This window comes from Zalophus californianus, chromosome 6 (genome assembly GCF_009762305.2).
Source record: "Zalophus californianus isolate mZalCal1 chromosome 6, mZalCal1.pri.v2, whole genome shotgun sequence".
In the NCBI taxonomy this organism is placed as follows: Eukaryota; Metazoa; Chordata; class Mammalia; order Carnivora; family Otariidae; genus Zalophus; species Zalophus californianus.
Genome location: NC_045600.1, coordinates 101,397,173 through 101,417,518, shown reverse-complemented (window position 1 = coordinate 101,417,518; position 20,346 = coordinate 101,397,173). Strand labels below are relative to the sequence as shown.

The 20,346-nt window shown below is 44.0% G+C and overlaps 1 protein-coding gene across 1 annotated transcript in view; it reads left to right on the top strand.

Annotated features, from left to right (window-relative positions):
- The window catches only part of RORA (RAR related orphan receptor A), a 708,798-nt gene that overhangs the window by 256,636 nt on the left and 431,816 nt on the right, over positions 1-20,346 (top strand). The window lies entirely within an intron of this gene.

The window sequence follows — 20,346 nt, the reverse complement described above, 5'->3', positions numbered from 1 at the left end:
TCATACTAACCAGGGCTGAAATCCACAACTGCCCACCAGGCCTCCCAAGATGTGCTCGCAGAGCTAACTGGGCCATTCCTGCTGAGTTCTGTAGTGTTCGGTAGAACTCCTTCATTAAGATGCTCAGAAAGAGCTTCAGGTGAAGCTGAGGGAGGTACCACAGGCAAAGGGAGCTGAGCAGGGCGCAGAGGAATGGAAGGAAAACCTCACAAGTAAGTACAACCTCTTTGCCAGGAGGCCACAGACCAGAGAATGCCAACTTCCTTTTCCAGCACCACCCAGAAGTAGTGGCCAAGGGAAATGAATGTCAGCCTCTTTAGGTCTCTTCCAAGCTTGGCAGTTTTCAACCATTTGCTCCCACTGCCCACTTCCTCCATTCTGCATCTCTGCTACTCCTGGGTGAGATCTTTGCCTTGTGGACAGTGCCCCTGCCAGCATTCTGATGAACAGGAGCCCTCCTGCACCATCCCCACCCACCGGAGACAAGCAGACTCTAGCTTCTAATTTCTATGCCGTAGGGCACGAAAGCACAGACTTTAGAGTGAGAGCTGATCTCCTCATTGGCTGTTCAACTTGGGGGCAAGTCATTTACCCCCTGAAAGCTTCCATTTCTTCTGAGTGTAAATAGAGCTCATTGTATCTTCCTCAGAAGTGTAAGGATTAAATGAGATGGTACATGTAGGTATCTTGTTGTCTGACACATGGTATGGTCACTATGTATAGGTGTCCTGGCAGGTGTGAGATGCACTTATTCATACCAGGAATACTCTCCCCACCTTTTAAAACCGTATCTGTTCTTCATGCCTGTGAACAGCATCATCTCCATATTGTCTTCACCCACCGTCTCCTGCAGCCATCTAATTTCCTTTGAATGCATGTCACACCTACATTCTGCCATTTCTTGGCCTCTTGTTGCCAGTTCTTCTGAGCAAGTCTCATATTTCCCCCAGAGTGACTATAGGCCCTTTCAGACCCAACTCACCCTTTCTAGTGAGTATTTCACTAATGGCTCACGGGAGCTGTGAATATCAGTGAATGTCAACACCCATGTTTGGGCAGGTGGACGTACTAAGATTGCCAAGTGTTCGTGCTGTGGTATCCAAGACAGTGTACTAGTGTGTTGAGGACAGCTCAGAAATGGCTAAGATAAAATAGAAGAGAGAGAAACCATATAGCCTCAAATGGAACTCTCAGAGCCATGTCCAGGGGCTATACTCAGAAAAGGCCAGCTCTGATCTGTGCCTTCCCTCTGGGGCCAGGTGATTATAGCTTAAGATGGGCTTGGGAATTTCCATGCTGCTGGAGACATCATATGAGAACCTTCCTAGTATTTGGGTCTGATAGCAAATGCTGAGGCAGAAAAAAAATTTCCATCCATCTGCACTAATCTCTTGTTTCCCTAGCAGTTAGAAAGAGAGAGAGAGAGGACGAAAAAATAAATTAAAGGCTGCATCAGGAAAAAAAAAAAAAAAAAAGCTAAAGAGCCAGGCTTATGCTCAGTCTGCTGCCAGGTCATTTTCTCGTCAGTACAGGAAATGCCAAACTTCTGCGGCTATTGGGTGGAGGTGCTGGGAATATAATCATTTGAACTGTGATAATTGAAGGCATTAAAGAAGAAAGCCCAACTGAAAAACTTCCAGAAAAGCAAAGGCACTCAGAATGCAAAGCAGGCCACTCGCACCCTCCAGTCTTATGGCCACACGAGGAAGAAACCACACTTGGTCGGGATCGGGTCTCCTTCCGTGTCCTAAAAGAATCCAGCCGTCTGCAGCCGGGGCTGTGTGCCAAGCAAAATCCAAACCCCAGCACCTTTCCACCTATTTATATGCAGACCTTCCATGTTTGTATGTGCAAATCCATCCACGTGGTGTCTGTATCAGTGACTGTGTTTAGGCCGGGACCCCAGGGAACACAGAGCTGATGAGGGCTTTGCACTTAACCTTCAGTTATACAGGCTGCATCTTGTTACGCTGCCTGTCAGCTTAGCATGTGCTCGGGGTTGGCTGGAGCTGGTACTTCTCAGTGCTCCTGGAGACAGGCCAGGCTCACAACATATATCCATGGATTAAACCATTAAAGCCATCATGCCGCCTTCCCCTTTCTCACTCCTCCTTTCTTGGGCCCATTCATAGCCAGAGACATCTCTCCAAAGGAAGAGGCTTCTGCCTATGTATATCCTAGGCCTAGACACTTCATGTCAGCACCAGTGGGGTTGCTTCATCCAGTCAGTACTTGGAAGTCTCTGTCTCATGTATTGTTGGGTGATAAACATTTTCTTCTTGGTCATTTATATATCTTCCCTTGTGGATCTTGGCTCCCAGGACCAGGTGTGTTTGTATGGTAGGTATGGGAAGGTTGAGAATGGTCCAGTGCTTTTGTAAGGCCATCAGTGAGGTCACCTGTGAACAGGTTTCTGTTCAGCAGGCTGTGCCATGCACCTAATACGATGCAGGGCGTTTTAGCAGAGGTCAAAGTAATACTTGATCCCTGACTTCAGGAGGCTCACAGTTGAATTAGAAGCCATACACGAACTGGAATTAAAATAAAAACTTAAAATAAAAAAAAAATGAAACTAGTAAAACACTGTATGTTAACTAACTGGAATTAAAGTAAAAACTTAAAAAAAAAAAAAAAGCCAGACACACCAAAATCAGCATGACACAACCTAAGGCAGAGAAGGTGAGTGAGGGAGGTAGCCAAGAGGGGAAAGGAGACGGGGGTGGGAGGGCTGAGAACGCTGAGAAAGTGCTTTCTGAAGAAGGTGACATTTGCACTTGACCTTGATGACGAGGTGAATGAAGCCTCTGTAACCTGGTGGTTAAGAGTGAAGACTGAAGAGAGATGGCTTGGTCTTATTTCAGGGAATCCTCAGGGCACCCGTATGAGACAGACACTATTATTATAATTTTACAAGTAGGGAAACTGAGAAACAAAGAGATTAAGGAACTTGCCCAAGATCACTCAGCTAGGGAGAAGCTGCTCTGGGATTTAAGACCAAGCCATCTCTCTTCAGTCACGGCTAAACGTGGTAATGGTGGCGGTGATGCAGAGCTCATGGGCGAGCGCAGAGCAAGCGCAGAGCGAGCGCAGGGCAGAACTGGCCGAATGATGGGAGCACGCTGGAACATGGGGAACATGATTTTGAGGGGAAGCTAGTGTGTCAGTGGTTCATCTTTCCTGGTCATTTGAATCTGCAGTCTCTGTCCTCCTTATTAGATCAGGTGGGCAGACATCTCATCAGCCATCCCAATGGGCCAAAGCATCAACTGGACTTTTGGAGTGGGTATTTTTATTTTTAATCAGATGGACAAATGTGTGACCTAAATTGGTGCATAATATGCCAAGGCAACTCCAGCACCTACTTCCTAAGAGGGTCAGCCAACGTTGTGCTGGCTTTAGGAAGGCAGGGGAAACGACTGGTGCATTTGTTCCTGACAGCTCTCTTGGTCGGAGGGATTTCATAAGAGCAACATGTTTGTTAAATGCGTCAGCCATAAGCTGATGATTTTATGATAAAGTAAAAAAAAAACAAAAAACAAAAAACCTTTCTTTAACTTGTCTCTATGTAGTCATGGAATTTTGGAGTCGGAAGGGGTCTCAAAACTAATCTGGTCTTTGTAGCAGTGAGAGAAATAAGGAGCCGGGTAGCTCTATAAACTAGGAAGAGGTGTCCAGAATCTCAGATACTAGTTTCGGAAAATTTCTTCCTCATTCCACAGAAAGTCTTATTTCTATTTACTTGGGGGGCTTATGAGGAAAATTTTTACGATCCTCATTGGCTGCAGGAAAAGAAGAGAGGGCAGCCTGTCATACAGCAACCCCCACAGCCTCCATTTCCAAACCTGGTGATGGGTAATGATGAGGTCGTAAGTGCTGGATGGGAGAGGAACTAAGAAAGATGTTCACAGGTGTGTCTCTACCATAAGTGTATATGGCAAAATGAAACCCTTCTCTGGAGGATCGTAGAATCCAGCAGCAGAGGGAACCTTCACGATCATTTGGTATTTCTAAAAGTGCATTCTACCAGTTTCCCAAGATGTTTAAAGGTGTTACATGTCACAGTCCACTAAATTTGGAAATGATCACTTGAGCGACAATAATAGGTCTGTTTCCCGCAGGAATTTCAGAATCGTTAATATACTACCGTTAGCATTGTGGCTCTCCAAGAAAGGGATGTAAGCGTGAGCCCAATTTATGGTTGGTTTGTTTTGTGTCACTGTTGTGTTGTTTTTTATTTTTGTGAAGGACCCTTATGTTAAGGCTCGTGGCAGTATCTCTCAGCATTTGTGGTCTTTGGAGCTTCGGGACATTCTGATTTTGTCTAATACCTAAGTTTACAGACGAGGTTATTGGAACAAAGTCACTATCAAGTTCATGGTTGAAGTGGGACTCAAGCCCAGGGCTCCTGAGCCTCTCCTACAGAGTTGCAGAGCTCAAGGTAGGCAGACCAAGCTGCCCACTTTACCTGCAGTTATCTGAATGTTCCAAGAAAACAGTGGTTTTAAAAAAAAAATACCTTGACCTCTTTGGATCTGTACTTCTGTTTGTCACTCTGTCGTACAGAGGCGGGTAGTCACAGAATATCTCATACAGTCCTCTGCCCAGTAGACATAAAGAGAAAGAAAAGAACACTTAATTTCTTTTTTTTAATTTTTTTATTGTTATGTTAATCACCATACACTTTATCATTAGTTTTTGATGTAGTGTTCCATGATTCATTGTTTGTGCATAACACCCAGTGCTCCATGCAGAACGTGCCCTCTTTAATACCCATCACCGGGCTAACCCATTCCCCTACCCTCCTCCCCTCTAGAACCCTCAGTTTGTTTTTCAGAGTCCATCGTCTCTAATGGTTCGTCTCCCCCTCCGACTTACTCCCCTTCATTCTTCCCTCCTGCTATCTTCTTCTTTTTTTTTCTTAACATATACTGCATTGTTTCAGAAGTACAGATCTGTGATTCAACAGTCTTGCACAATTCACAGTGCTCACCATAGCACATACCCTCCCCGATATCTATCACCCAGCCACCCCATCCCCCCCACCCCCACCACTCCAGCAACCCTCAGTTTGTTTGCTGAGATTAAGAATTCCTCATATCAGTGAGGTCATATGATACATGTCTTTCTCTGATTGACTTATTTCACTCAGCATAATACCCTCCAGTTCCATCCACGTCTTTGCAAATGGCAAGATCTCGTTCCTTTTGATGGCTGCATAATATTCAATTGTGTATATATACCACATCTTCTTTATCCATTCATCTGTCAAGGGACATCTTGGCTCTTTCCACAGTTTGGCTATTGTGGACGTTGCCGCTATAAACATCGGGGTGCACGTACCCCTTTGGATCCCTACATTTGTATCTTTGGGGTAAATACCCAGTAGTGCAATTGCTGGGTTGTAGGGTAGCTCTATTTTCAACTGTTTGAGGAACCTCCATACTGTTTTCCAGAGTGGTTGCACCAGCTTGCATTCCCACCAACAGTGTAGGAGGGTTCCCCTTTCTCCGCATCCCTGCCAACATCTGTTGTTTCCTGACTTGTTAATTTTAGCCATTCTGACTGGTGTGAGGTGGTATCTCATGGAGGTTTTGATTTGGATTTCCCTGATGCCAAGTGATGTTGAGCACTTTTTCATGTGTCTGTTGGCCATTTGGATGTCTTCATTTGGAAAAATGTCTGTTCATGTCTTCTGCCCGTTTCTTGATTGGATTATTTGTTCTTTGGGTGTTGAGTTTGATAAGTTCTTTATAGATTTTGGATAGTAGCCCTTTATCTGATATGTCATTTGCAAATATTTTCTCCCATTCTGTCGGTTGTCTTTTGGTTTTGTGGACTGTTTCTTTTGCTGTGCAAAAGCTTTTTATCTTGATGAAATCCCAATAGTTCATTTTTGCCCTGGCTTCCCTTGCCTTTGGCGATGTTTCTAGGAAGAAGTTGCTGCGGCTGAGGTCGAAGAGGTTGCTACCTATGTTCTCCTTTAGGATTTTGATGGACTCCTGTCTCACGTTTAGGTCAAGAACACTTAATTTCTGTTCCTTCTTCACAGAAGTGCCCAATAGGATTGGCTCTGCTATGGAGGCTGGTAATCCTGGTTTTTATAGTTTCTGAAATCCTTCATATAATTAAACTTTGGAATGTGTCCGTACTGATCTATTAGCAGGTACAGTTTTAATGGGTGTGCCCATTTGTAGACTTCAGCCATGTCAGAAGGGTTTTGGTATTCTGGTTTGTTGGGAGAGAATCAAGCCCACATGGCTCAGATGGTAAGGGTTCTTGCTTCTCTCTCATGAGTTGCCAGCCCCCCAAGAAGGCGCCTGAGCCAAGTTTCTGTGCAAACCTGTTGAGTGGACAGCAAGGATGGTGTCATGTTGTGACCAACAATCAGGAGCCCTCTTCATACACAGTACGTTTTCCAAGTAATACATTTGGTGGACATTAGCTGAGTTCGATTTTCCTAATGACAGCAATGGCTACCATTATTGCTTAGCTGTAAGTTACCATCTCATTTATTTCTCATGACAACCTTTGCTGAGTCCTGGTTACCTGACCTTGAATAAGAATTTAATGCCTTTGTGCTGTGGTTTTCTCAGGGGGGTTTGGGAAGATTGAGTACAGTGAGGTATGATTAAATGAGCATCTGTCTCATGTTCGCATATTTTAGGCACTTAATAAATAGTCATTTATTGGGGCAAAATTTATATTGTGTAGGATTTTATCAAATCCCGCTTTCCTCCCTCTCTACCTCTAGCCAAGACAATTCGGCTATAGTAATATTTTAACTAATCGTTAAGTTTTGGTAAAGAGACTGTGGACCATGTTAGCCTGCTAAATCCAGAATGACTCTTCTTATCAGGGTGAAATAGAATTTGATTCTCCATACATGCCGAGGCTCAGGTAATTTGAGTGTGATGTTTAATACAGTGTGAACATCCTTTGTATGAAATCAATGCCATCACCACTTTAAGAAAAGTAATATTTATATCAAACATCTTCTGTAATGAGATATGATCCTTTGACCACCAGAAATCTAGCTCAGATTTTAGATTTGCATGCTCCCATAGTCAGGTTTCTGAATGATTTATTTATCCAATTGGAGAAATAAAGTAGATGCACTATTTCAAAGGAGACATTGAATCAAAGCAGATCACTAATTATTCCCTTCTCAAGGTATTCTGGTTGGCGAAAATAAAAGAAGACTCTGAAATCAAACATACCACACAGATAATTTCTTGAATTGTAGTTATGTTTATAAAGCTGCTTTTAAGACAGACCATGAAAGGTAGGTGACATAATGTGATTACATTTGGAGACCAAGTATTTATATTTGAGAAGAAAATATATCAGTTTACTGGAGTAAATGGTTAACTCTTTCAAAGTAGTCGCTACCTTTTGTTGGTACTTCTCTTTTTTTTTTTTTTTTTTGTCAACCTTCTCTTTTTCCCCATCTAATTAACTCTTATTATTTAAGACTAAGATAAAGTGTCGTCTCCTCCCAGAAGACTTCCCTGGCCTCCCTTTCTCCATTTTATTTTATTTTTTTTATTATGTTAATCACCATACATTACATCATTAGTTTTTGATGTAGTGTTCCATGATTCATTGTTTACGTATAACACCCAGTGCTCCATTCATTACATGCCCTCTTTAATACCCATCACCAGGCTAACCCATCTCCCCACCCCCCTCCTCTCTAGAACCCTCAGTTTGTTTCTCAGAGTCCATAGTCTCTCATGGTTCGTCTCCCCCTCCAATTCCCCCCCCCTTCATTCTTCCCTTCCTACTATCTTCTTTTTTTTTTTTTAACATATAATGTATTATCTGTTTCAGAGGTACAGGTCTGTGATTCATCAGTCTTACACAGTTCACAGTGCTCACCATAGCACATCCCTCCCCAATGTCTATCACCCAGCTACCCCATCCCTCCCACCCACCACTCCAGCAACCCTCAGTTTGTTTCCTGAGATTAAGAATTCCTCATATCAGTGAGATCATATGATACATGTCTTTCTCTGATTGACTTATTTCGCTCAGCATGATACCCTCCAGTTCCATCCACGTCATTACAAATGGCAAGATTTCGTTCCTTTTGATGGCTGCATAATATTCAATTGTGTATATATACCACATCTTCTTTATCCATTCATCTGTCAAGGGACATCTTGGCTCTTTCCACAGTTTGGCTATTGTGGACATTCCTGCTATAAACATCGGGGTGCACGTACCCCTTCGGATCCCTACATTTGTATCTTTGGGGTAAATACCCAGTAGTGCAGTTGCTGGGTTGTAGGGTAGCTCTATTTTCAACTTTTTGAGGAACCTCCATACTGTTTTCCAGAGTGGCTGCACCAGCTTGCATTCCCATCAACAGTTTCTCCACATCCTCACCAACATCCGTCGTTTCCTGACTTGTTAATTTTCGCCATTCTGACTGGTGTGAGGTGGTATCGCATGGAGGTTTTGATTTGGATTTCCCTGATGCCAAGCGATGTTGAGCACTTTTTCATGTGTCTGTTGGCCATTTGGATGTCTTCATTTGGAAAAATGTCTGCTCATGTCTTCTGCCCATTTCTTGATTGGATTATTTGTTCTTCGGGTGTTGAGTTTGATAAGCTCTTTATAGATTTTGGATACTAGCCCTTTATCTGATATATCATTTGCAAATATCTTCTCCCATTCTGTCGGTTGTCTTTTGGTTTTGTTGACTGTTTCTTTTGCTAGGACCCTCAACTCTATGGTCAACTAATCTTTGACAAAGCAGGAAAGAATGTCCAATGGAAAAAAGACAGTCTCTTCAACAAATGGTGTTGGGAAAATTGGACAGCCACATGCAGAAGAATGAAACTGGGCCATTTCCTTACACCACACACAAAAATAGACTCAAAATGGGTGAAAGACCTGAATGTGAGACAGGAGTCCCTCAGAATCCTAAAGGAGAACACAGGCAGCAGCCTCTTCGACCTCAGCCGCAGCAACTTATTCCTAGAAACATCGCCAAAGGCACGGGAAGCAAGGGCAAAACTGAACTATTGGGACTTCATCAAGATAAAAAGCTTTCCCTTTCTCCATTTTAATGTTGAGCCCTTTGCCTACCTATATCTCAACCATGGGTACCTTATTGTGAAATAATTAGTATATGAGTCTGTCTGCTCTACTGAACCACAGCCCCCTGAAGGGCCTGAGCAAAATGTCCTTTCTATCTTTGTTGACCAACATCACTGACATGAAGTAGGTCTTTAGCAAGTGTCTCTTTAAAGGAATTGCAGGGGTGCCTGGGTGGCTTGGTCAGTTAAGCGTCCGACTCTTGGTTTCAACTCAAGTCATGATCTAAGGGTCTTGAGATGGAGCCCCGCATTGGGTTCCCTGCTCAGCGGGGGGTCTGCTTCCTCTCTCCCTCTGCCCCTCCCCGCTGCTCATGCTCTCTCTCGCACACGTGTGTATGCACGCTCTTTCTCTCTCTCTCAAATAAATAAATCTTAAAAAAAAAAAGACATTTAAAAAAAAATAAAGGAACTACAACAAATCCTGGACAGTGGGCTCCACCATTGAGTTGCTGGGAAAAAGCCAAGGAGTTCAATGGTGTCCTGGAACTGATAGAACCGTAGCTAAAAAGGCTTCTGGATTTACGTTCTTCCGTGCTGGAGGAAAGATGACAGGCACAGTGGAGTTCTTACCTGCCTTCCCTGGCAACGTTCCTAAATGTGGGTGTTGAGAGGATGTTAGTCTTCTCTCCAACAGGATTGTAGGCTGTGTTCGCATTTTGTAAGTGCTCTTGTAGCCCCCACGGTATCTATTTCAGTAATAGGCACATTGTAATAATACCTCACTTGAATTCACATCATAGTGTAGTCAGTCGTTTACCATCTTACATGTCTGTCTCTCCTGCTGTCCTCACTCATGTTTGAATCACTGCTGTTTCGTACAGTGCCTGGCATTGGGAAGGATGATAACAGTCTATGGATGAATGAATGAGCGAATGAATGAATGATAAATAAATGAAGTCATTTGCCTCATGCCTTATAAACGTCATGGTACTTTCTCTTCAGAGCTCACTTGATTTAATCTGTACAGCAACACCGTAGGGCTGATATGACTTGGGTTATTGTCCCATTTCATAAGTGCAGAAATTGGCCATCAGAAAGATTAGGTAACTTGCTCATGACCTCATATCTGATAAAGGACGGAACCAGGACTCACGCCCAGCACTTCCAGTACTTGAGCCACAGACTCATGCCCCTAACTCAAAGCTTCCTCTACAATTTCTAATAGACTTGGTATGGATTTGGTGGGTAAAGAGATGATGGGACCTGCTAAGATACTTTGCCCAGGACAGAAGGAGTAATCATGATAACAACAGCAGTTACTATTTATTGAGTCCTTAAGATGGGTATTCAGTAAGTGTCAAGCACTTTATGCAAGTCATCCTTACTAACACACTCCAAGGCAGCTACTGCTGTGACTTTGGTTTCCCACAGGAGGAGACTGAAATACAGAATGCTTGCATGGCCTGTGCATGGTCACAGAGCCAGCTCATGGTAGAGGCAAGATTGGAAGCCACACAGTTTGAGTTCAGAGCCCCCACTCTTAACCACTCTGCCATACTTCTTCCCCTGAAAGACCTCCGTTTTCTTCTAAATTGTCATTGTGTTCCTAACAGGCCAACACCTTGGGAGTAATTTTGACCTTGGAAAAATTACCCAACTTACCTGGGCCTCTGATGCATGATTTGTAAAATGAGGAAATTAATATCTACCTTTTGGAATTGCTGTGAGAATAAAATGGTAATACATGAAGAATGTGCTTTGTAAGCTGTAAAGCATTATACAAATGAAAGTTATTATTGCTTAGTGAAAAAAAGCAACAAGCTATTGTAATAATAATTCGATTGAACAAGTGTTTATCGAGTTCATACTGTGGGAGAGTCGTGATCAAAATAAGAGAAATACTTCTATTCATCACCGAACATAATACTATCAAATTTCCAGCTAGAGAATCTACTTTCCCCGCTTCTTTTTGTTAGAAACCTGCTGGTGAAAATATCTAACAAGAAAGAAAACAAAACCAGGTAAAGCAATCTTGTTTAAAATTGTGCCGGTGATTACAATGTGTTTTATGATTTTCTGTTTTCAGTAATGCACCATCCTACTTAAAAGCTTGCCTACCCGTTATTGTAATTTCAGACATCATCTGGCCCCTTTGGAGAGTATATGCATGTAAACTGTTCTGTTCTCAGTGGAATAAACAAAATGGATAAATTGAAAACAATACCACAAGGAAGAACTAGAGAGGCATTGAGACGGTTAGGATTGAAGGTAGGCCTTCTTGGTTGGATCTGATTCCTCCTTCTGATCCATCCTGGCTTCGTGGCCTCGAGTAAGACAGGTACACTGACTGAGCCTCCATTGATTTACCGGCGAAATGCAGCAAGTTGAAACTTTGTAAAAATAGTTTATGAAATCTTTCTCACTATAAAATGTGAGTTCTTGTTGTATGTTGAATTCACAAGAATATTTAGCATCTTTTTGAAAATATTTGCATGATAGTTAGGACTAGGAATTTTAAAGTCATAAAGTCAGTGGTCAGTTAAATGTGTGTATGATCACAGTTGAACAGCTAACATGTATTGAGCATCTACTCTGTAACTAACATGCTTTACGTGTATTCGGTAATGTTCATAGTTCTTAATCTGAAATCCCAGCAATCTGAAATAATCCATATAAATTAAGATTGCCTTTAAAAATGTAAAACCCACATAAATCTGGCAAGTCAGTGCAAGAAATAACGGGAGAGAAATGTCCAGCTTTCTCAATAATTACCAACTGAACTAAAACCTGCCAGTTACTAAATGGTTGCAAAGAGAAACAAAACTGGTCTCTGCCCTCAAGGAACTCACCATTCCACTCAGAATATAAGAGCTGAATAAGACTCATAAAGTACTTGAGGTTTCTAAGAGAAAATAATTCGTTCTGCCGGGGGAGTCCCAGAAGAAGTTCCAGAAGAGGTGACAATTCTCCTGAAACTGGGAGGTTGAATAGGACCTCCCCTTGAATTTTTTGGCAGCAGGCTGCTTGTTCGCTTCTGTTAAATCTAATAGACACCCCACATAGGTCAGTAGGTATGGATAGCAGATCCAGTGGGGACCAGATCAGGACCCTTCTCACAAGACATACCTCGACAGAGTCCAAGCTTTCATCATCCACAAATGAGAAGGATTGGAGTCCTACTCTTAGGTGTAAATAGAAAGTTTCCCCTTTGAGTATGTCCCAATACTCCAAGTCAAGATATATATCTTCTACCCTGCAGAGCTTGAAACTATCGTGAAAGTTCCCATAGTCTTCAGAGATCCTTCTCATCCCTTTTGCAAAACCAGTGTTTGTGGCACACAATAGATGGTATGAAATGGAAGCTTTATCAGTTGATTTCACTTATTAACCAAGGTCAGATAAAGATGTAAGGAGCTGCCGAGTGGGAAATTTAATGCTAAAGATTTGTAGGAGTGTGTCAGTACCATTTCTCACATCCCACCACAGGATCTGCGGCAACTGCAGCATGGCACCAGGTGACAAGGAGAAGGTTAAAAAGCACCCCCCAGGGCGTCGGACTCTTGCTTTCAGCTCAGGTCATGATCTCAGGGTCATGGGATCGAGCCCTATGTCAGGCTCCGTGCTCAGGATGGAGTCTGCTTGAGATTCTCTGTCCCTCTGCACCTCCCTCTCGTGTGCATGCACTCTCTCTCTCTCAAATAAATAAATCTTTAGGGACGCCTGGGTGGCTCAGTCAGTTAAATGTCTGCCTTCAGCTCAGGTCAGGATTCCGGGGGGGGTCCTGGGATTGAGTCCCGCATCGGGCTCCCTGCTTAGCGGTGAGTCTGCTGCTTCTACTCTGCCCCTCTCCCAGCTTGTGCTCTCTCTCAAATAAATAAATAAAATATATTTTTAAAAATCTTTAAAAAATTAAAATAAAATAAAAAGCACCCCCTCAACCTGTTCCTTGTATCCTGCAGTGAAGTGTCCAGCTCCTGAGTTCAGATGAGGCTGCGGCAATTAGAACAGAAGTGGAGGGGTCTCTTTGTTGGTGCTTTGTGTCCCCACACTTCACAGCTGCTCTGTGAACAAGTCCAGAGCGGCGTGCCTTTCTCTTGTGTGTAGTAATACTTGATGCCAAATGGAGTGGTGAGGGAACACTATTTGGGCAGTTTATTTTTACATGCTGAGTTTTCTCCCCTTTAGCTCTACATTGAGAGGTTTTATCTCTGTGAGGCAGTCCTGATAAACAGCCTAACTGGAGAAGCCAAGCAAGATTTGGACTGGCAACTTGCAGCGTTTTCATTGTGGATGGTACGAGACGATTTGGCTGGCCTGGGAGTCACGTGGGGTTCAGCTGCCCCACCACAGTAGGCTAGGAGCATCTCGACGGAGAGACCATGGCTTAGGTATGTGTACTCCTGGGTGTAGCAAAGTGCTTGGCACATGCTAGGTGCTTCGGAGATGTTTGCCAGAGAATGAACGACTGGACAGCCCCATTATCCTGTATTTCATCGTGCCGCTTCCAGTTAGAAAGACTGCTCATATTTCTTCTCGTTCACTGCTCAGAACACACTTGAACTCAACCCTGCCTGTTCTCTGCTTGCCTATTAAAATCCTCCTTTCGCACCTTCTCTAGAACAACTCTCGGACAACTCCAGCCTTTATCGATCTCTTCCTACCTGAATTATGGTATCCTTCCTCAGCACCCATCTTTTGGAACTAGGGGAAAATACAACCAAGTACTAGTTTCCTTTTTTTTTTTTTTTTTACAATTTTATTTATTTATTTGAGAGAGTGAAAGAGCATGAGCAGGGGGGAGGGACAGAGGGAGAGGGAGAAGCAGGCTCCCAGGTGAGCAGGGAGCCCGATGCAGGACTCGATCCCAGGACCCCGGGTTCATGACCTGAGCCGAAGGCAGATGCTTAAGGAACTGAGCACCCAGGCGCCCCACCAAGTTCTAGTTTCTGATTGTTTATATGAGTTTGAGTCTCATGACTTCTTTTTTTATTGAAGTATGGTTGAGCAATATTACATTAGTTTCAGGTCTACAACATTATGATTTGACAATTACATGCATTGTGAAATGTCACTACAATAAATGTAGTTAGCATCTGTCCCCACACAGAGTTGTTGTGGTATTATTGATTATATTCCCAGTGCTATACTTTACATCCCTATGACTTTTTTATTTTATTATTGTAAGTTTGTACCTCTTCATCCCCTTCACCTTTACCCCACGCACCTCCCTCCTGGCCACCGGCAGTTTGTTCTCTGTGTTTGAATCTCTTCTGATTTTGTCTGTTTGTTCGTTTGTTATTTTTAGATTCCATAGATAAGTGAAATCATATGGTATTTATCTTTCTCAGTCTGACTTATTTCACCTAGCATAATACCCTCTAGATCCAGCCATGTCATCCCGAATAGCAGGATATCATTCCTTTTTGTGGCTAAGTAATATTCCTCTGTGTGTGGGGGGGGTGTGTGTGTGTGTGCGCGCGCGCGCGCGCGTGCGTGGGCACACCCCTGCAAGTGTGCACTGCACGTCTTCTTTATCCTTTCATCTGCCAATGGACACTTGGCTTGCTTCCATAACTTGGCTATTGTAAATAATGCCACAGTAAACATAGGCGTGCATACATCTTTTCAAATTAGTGTTTTTGTTTTCTTCAGATAAATACCCAGTAGTGGAATTACTGAATCATATGGTAATTCTATTTTTAATTTGGGGGGGAACCTCCATGCTGTTTTCCATAGTGGCTTTGCCAATTTACATTCCCACCAACAGGACACAGGGGTTCCTTCTTCTCCACATCCTCGCTAACACTTGTGTTTTTTCTTGTATTTTGATACTAGCCGTTCTGACTGATAGGAGGTATTATCTCATTGTGGTTTTAATTTGCATTTCCCTAATGCTTAATGGTGTTGAGCATCTTTGGATGTGTTTCTTAGCCGTCTGTATGTCGTCTTTGGAAAAATATCTATTCAGGTTATCTGCCCCCTTTTAATTGGATTATTCTTTTGGTGTTGAGTTATATGAGTTCTTTTTTTTTTTTAAAGATTTTATTTAGTTATTTGAGAGAGAGAATGAGATAGAGCATGAGAGGGGGGAGGGTCCGAGGGAGAAGCAGACTCCCCACTGAGCGGGGAGCCCGATGCGGGACTCGATCCCGGGACTCCAGGATCATGACCTGAGCTGAAGGCAGTCGCTTAACCAACTGAGCCACCCAGGCGCCCGAGTTATATGAGTTCTTTATATATTTTGGATATTAACCCCAATATGGTATGGCTAGCACAAAAATAGACGCATAGATCAGTGGAACAGAGAGGCCAGAAATAAACCCACTCTTATGTGGTCAATTAATCTACAACAAAAGAGGCATAATATACAATGGGGAAAAGACAGTCTTTTCAATAAATGGCCTTGGGAAAACTGGACAGCTGTGTGCAAAAGAATGAAACTGAGCCACTTTCTTACAGCATACACAAAAATACACTCAAAATGAATTAAAGACCTAAGTGTAAGACCTGAGTCCATAAATTCTCTAAAAACAAAACAAAACAAAGCAAAAAACCTGGGAAGTAATGTCTTGGACATCAGCCTTAGCACTATTTTTCTGAATCTGTACCCTCAGGCAAGGGAAACAAAAGCAAAAATAAACTTTTGGGACTACATCAAACTAAAAAGCTTTTCCACAGCAAAAGAAACCATCAGCAAAATGAAAAGGCAACCCACTGAGTGAGAGAAGATATTTGCAAATGACATATCCAATAAGGAGTTAATAGCATGGTTTCTTGAAAGCAAGGAGTAAGTAGGGCCATGTCTTTGTCCTCCACAAGGGGGAATGGTTGTAGGGGATGAAAAGAATCTGGAGCTAGAATTGGATCCAAGTGTGTGACCTGGTTCTGTCCCTTAATATTTGGATGATCTTGGTCAAGCCGCTTGACTTCTCAAAGCCTCGATTTTCCCATCTTTAAAGTAGGAATAAATAGTGTTTGTCACTGTGGGGTCATAAGGATTAAATGAGGTTGCTTGTGTTAAAATGTCTGGCATAAATTAAGTGGTGTTGTTACTTATCCCTGACAGAGGCTAGCACTAGCTGGGAACTTCATCTATTTTTAGTGACGATTAGTTTAGTGACTGAGAAAATGAACCATGGAGAGTATTTTGCCTTCCAGAAGTGACTCCTATAACTTATTTGTAAATGTTCGCATTTTGGAGTGGAAAGAAGAAAATGGATTTTGTTGCTTTTAAATGGATGATGCCTTGCATTTGCATCACAAGCCAAAGGAGAGAAATGTTTTCATTCAGTTTTATTTTTCTTCTTTAACACCAGTCACTTGTATTTCTTGGGTCATATTTGCCTCAGAATAAAAAATAGGGTCTCCAAATAGTTTTGTTCCCATCCATTCTGGCAAGAATTTGAATCCCTTCCCTTCCCCACAATCTTTTAAACATCGGGGCGTATTTCAGGGGAGCTGGTCATTTTGGCTACCTTTCACGTTCCCTGTGGCTCTCAGCGGTGACATCTTCTGAAGATGCTGATGCTGAAAACAGCAGTGTGGACCTGATACCTACCGCCAGAGATGCCCATGGGGGGCTGGGGTGGGAGTTGGTATTGCTGCTGCCTGTTGGCTTGTGATGCCCACAGATGGCTGCCCCCAAGGCCCTGAGACTCTATGCCCTGGCCTTCAGAGGGCCTTGACCGTTGCAATTCCTGCCAGTACCCTTGCTTAGGTACCAGCTCCCACTACTGAGGCTGCCGGCTGCAAGGCAGACACCATACCCTTGTTTTCACTAGGGGCTGCTCACGGTTTTGGGGAAATTGCTCTTTTTTATTCTGTTTTTACTCAGCCGTCCAACTGTGGCTGATCTCCCACGAGGCACAGGACAGCTGGGGCAAAAATACTCTGCTCCACCCAGAATCACCCCTCCTTCTGATCCTGACCCATTCGCAAAAGGTGCATTTTGAGTCACTCTCCCTTTGGAAAATACATCTCTTTCCTGGAGCATCCTTGACTCCTCCTGCATATAACCCCTACTGAGTGTACCCTCTCCTCTGGACCGGCCTGAATCCTTGGGTGGGCCCTACATGAACTCAGAGCGGGGGGACCCTGCTACACCCCTGACTCTTCCAAGCATCCAGCTGCCGGGAGAACTCCTGACCACCCCTTCCTGGGTGGAAAGGGGACAGGAAGCAGACCCAGCTCGTCTCACAGATTGGAAACCGGGTTGACGACCAGGTTTGCTGCTGGCTCTTTTGGCCAATGAGGTGACTTTGGGTGGCCCTGGCTTCCCCCACAAACAGAGGTGACCTCGTGCTTTCAGGGTTTGCCACGTGCTCTAGATGAGCGCACGTACCGGTATGAATTGTCTTCGTCTGCCCCTGGCCTGAACCACCCCTTTTCCCTTCTCCCAAATACAGTTTTGACTATATCCCTTGATACCTACGAACTCTTCTTGATAGAACATCTTTTTGTGCCTGTTGCCAGGGAGCGGGGGAGGGGTGTGGATTAGATGGAAGGAATTGGAAGAAAGAGCCCCTTTTCTCCCTGAACAGTGAGGAGCCTTATTTCTTCTAAGGAGCTCTGTTCTTGGCAGTCGCCGCCTGGAGAGCCTCATTCTTTCCCTCACCTTCTCATCTGCAGCAGCCACGATATAACGTTTCCCCCGACAGGAGCTCGGCCAGGCCACTGTCGCCTGCAGTCAGTGAGCCAGCCCCAGCCCTGTGTGCCGGCCAGTCGGCACTACCCGCCTGCGTGCAGGAAGCCAGCCCAAAGATGTCCATCCTGCGGTGCCAGCTCCCTCCACCAGGAACCTTGGAATACTTACTTCCCTTCAAAAAGAGAGAGGAGAATTCCTCTCCCCCGCCAGCCCCCACCCCATGACATATCGTTTTATATGATGATGAGCTTGGATTTTGAGAGAGAGTGCTGGGAGGGAAATGCTGTGTTAGAGGTCGTCTCTCCGCCCCGGCCCCACGTTGCTGCATCTGCTGCATATCTTCAGCGGGAACCTCGCTCCCCTCTGCCTGAAAGCTGACCAGCCCTTGGCAGTTTTCATTCTAAAACCAGAACGGGCTGTTTGCTTTCCATTGGTGTTCTGTCCTATACATCGTGCTCATCTCGAGCATCTGTCACATCTCTGAGCTGTGGACCCTGTGGAAACTCTGAAACTCTGTCTGCCTTTTGCTGAACCCAGGTCACCGGCAGTGGGGGGTCCAGCCCACGCTGGGCGTGGAGCATCCTCGGCCCTGGGGTCTGGTGTGCAGTTTTCCGTGTTACTCTTGTGGCCGACATATTCCTAGCCTTCTGCAGGGACACCCGTTGGAAAGGGTAGCCTGCCTTCGGGAAATATGGGCTTCAAGAAATCTGGGCCATGCTGTTTACCATGCACAGATTTGGGATTTTTTTTTTTTTTCCACCTACAGCTGTGTCCAGTGAAGCAGTAGGTGCCGAGTCCCTCGTGTGGCATTCACTGAGGCTGGCTAGGTCTAGAGCAGGGGGCCTCCTCCTACTTGTGTGGGAGCTTTCACATAATACTGATGCCCAAGCCCCTGAGGGGCTTTTACATAATTATGGTGCAAGCCCCACTTCAGACCAGTTAAATCAGACTCCCGGGAACGGGAGTGGGGTGGACTGGGCTTCAGGAATTTTTAAAGCTCCCCAGGTGCTTCTCATGTTCAGGCTGTGTTGCAATTCTTCAGTTTATAGGATTTCCCTGACAGCTAGATGACCTTGTGTGAGTCTGTGTGCGCGCTCGTGTGTGGTTTTCCTTTCACCGTGATGGTCCGCCAACCAACCGTGGCAGAGGCCTCTGTTTTATGGTTTGTTTGGCAAGCAGCGGTGATATATTTATCCTCGTGTTATAGACACACTTGCTGGGTCCCTGAGATAGCGGGTGTGGTTAAAGATGTCGTATGTAGAGAATAGAAACGGATGCTGGCCCTCGCCAGGCCGAGGCCCTCTTCAGTCTTCCCCTCGTTAGCCCTGTCCTCTAAAACATTGGCTGAACCTTCACACTGAAAACAGAATCATGTCAGAACCCTGATCAAGAAATAACATCCCCCTTTTAAGTATGACCTTGATTACAGCAAAGAACAAGAACTCCTCGGAAAAGTGACTACAAGAGCCAGAACAAGATGGAATAGATCAGAAATGATGCTCTTAAGCTAATTTAAAATACGAAAAGACATAAGAAACGTGAAAAATCAAATTCTAAGCCTGGCAGTCAGTCCACTTTTAAAGTGTCCTGCAGAAGCTAACAGTCTGGGTTTTCCCACACGATACTGTAGCAAAGTCACCTTATTTCTTAACCCCTAGTGAGTCTAAAAATCAGAATGTGCTGCTGTGTGGACTTGGATTTGGGCATGAGGCCAGCAAAGATGGTTTACACGTACCCTGCCTCCAGTTTTCTCGATTTGGGTGGAGCAGTCTCAGTGTGTGCTAAGAACAGAAAGTTGTCCTTCAACTATGCTCCAAGAAAATCTAATATATTTGACCTTCTGTAAGCTGCTACTTAAACTCTAACAGGGCTCTGTGGGCTTGATAATATTATTAGCCTTGTTTATTCCATAATTTGTAAGGGCAGCGGGGATCAGTCTTGGAGTTGTGAGTTTTCCTCTCTGGTTATGCTCAGCTTCCTTTGTGCCCTGCTCCTCTCCAGTGTATGTCTCTGTTATCACTTTTGCACATAAATCTAAAGATGAAAGACAGTGAGTGTTTTGAAGGAGGATAAGGAGACCCAGGCTACAGAGAAAATGTGTTTGTGTGTATGTGTGTGCACATAAGGTGCACACAGTGTTCTAACAGCTCAGCGCTGAGCATCATCAGTAACAGGAAAATTCTTTTAACGGGTAATCTTAAGAACTGATTACAGGTCACTGCTCACATGAATGTATGCCTGAGGCTACGTCGCTAATGTGAAGCAAAGTACAGGACATGAGAAACCTAAACACATACCTTTTTATTTGTGGGCAAATAATTGCAGAACATCTTGCTTAACATACGTAATGAGCCTTGTGAATAGAAATGTAAACAGAAGCCTGGTTCTCAAATTTGAAAATAAGCAGGAGAAGAAAGAGCATTGATTTTGGATTTGGTCTGACATGGGTGTGTATTCCAGCCCTGCTACTTACACGCTGGGTGGCCTTGGGCTAGTAACATGAGCTCACTATGACAGCCGTTTCCACATCCAGTTGTAAGGTTTGAAAAAAATCTACCTACCATGTGCTGAGTACCTGGCCATTACTAGGGGCTCCATAAATAGTTATTTTTACCATTAGCTTTGGCTGTTGCCAGTATTTTAGTTTTCAGCCAGATC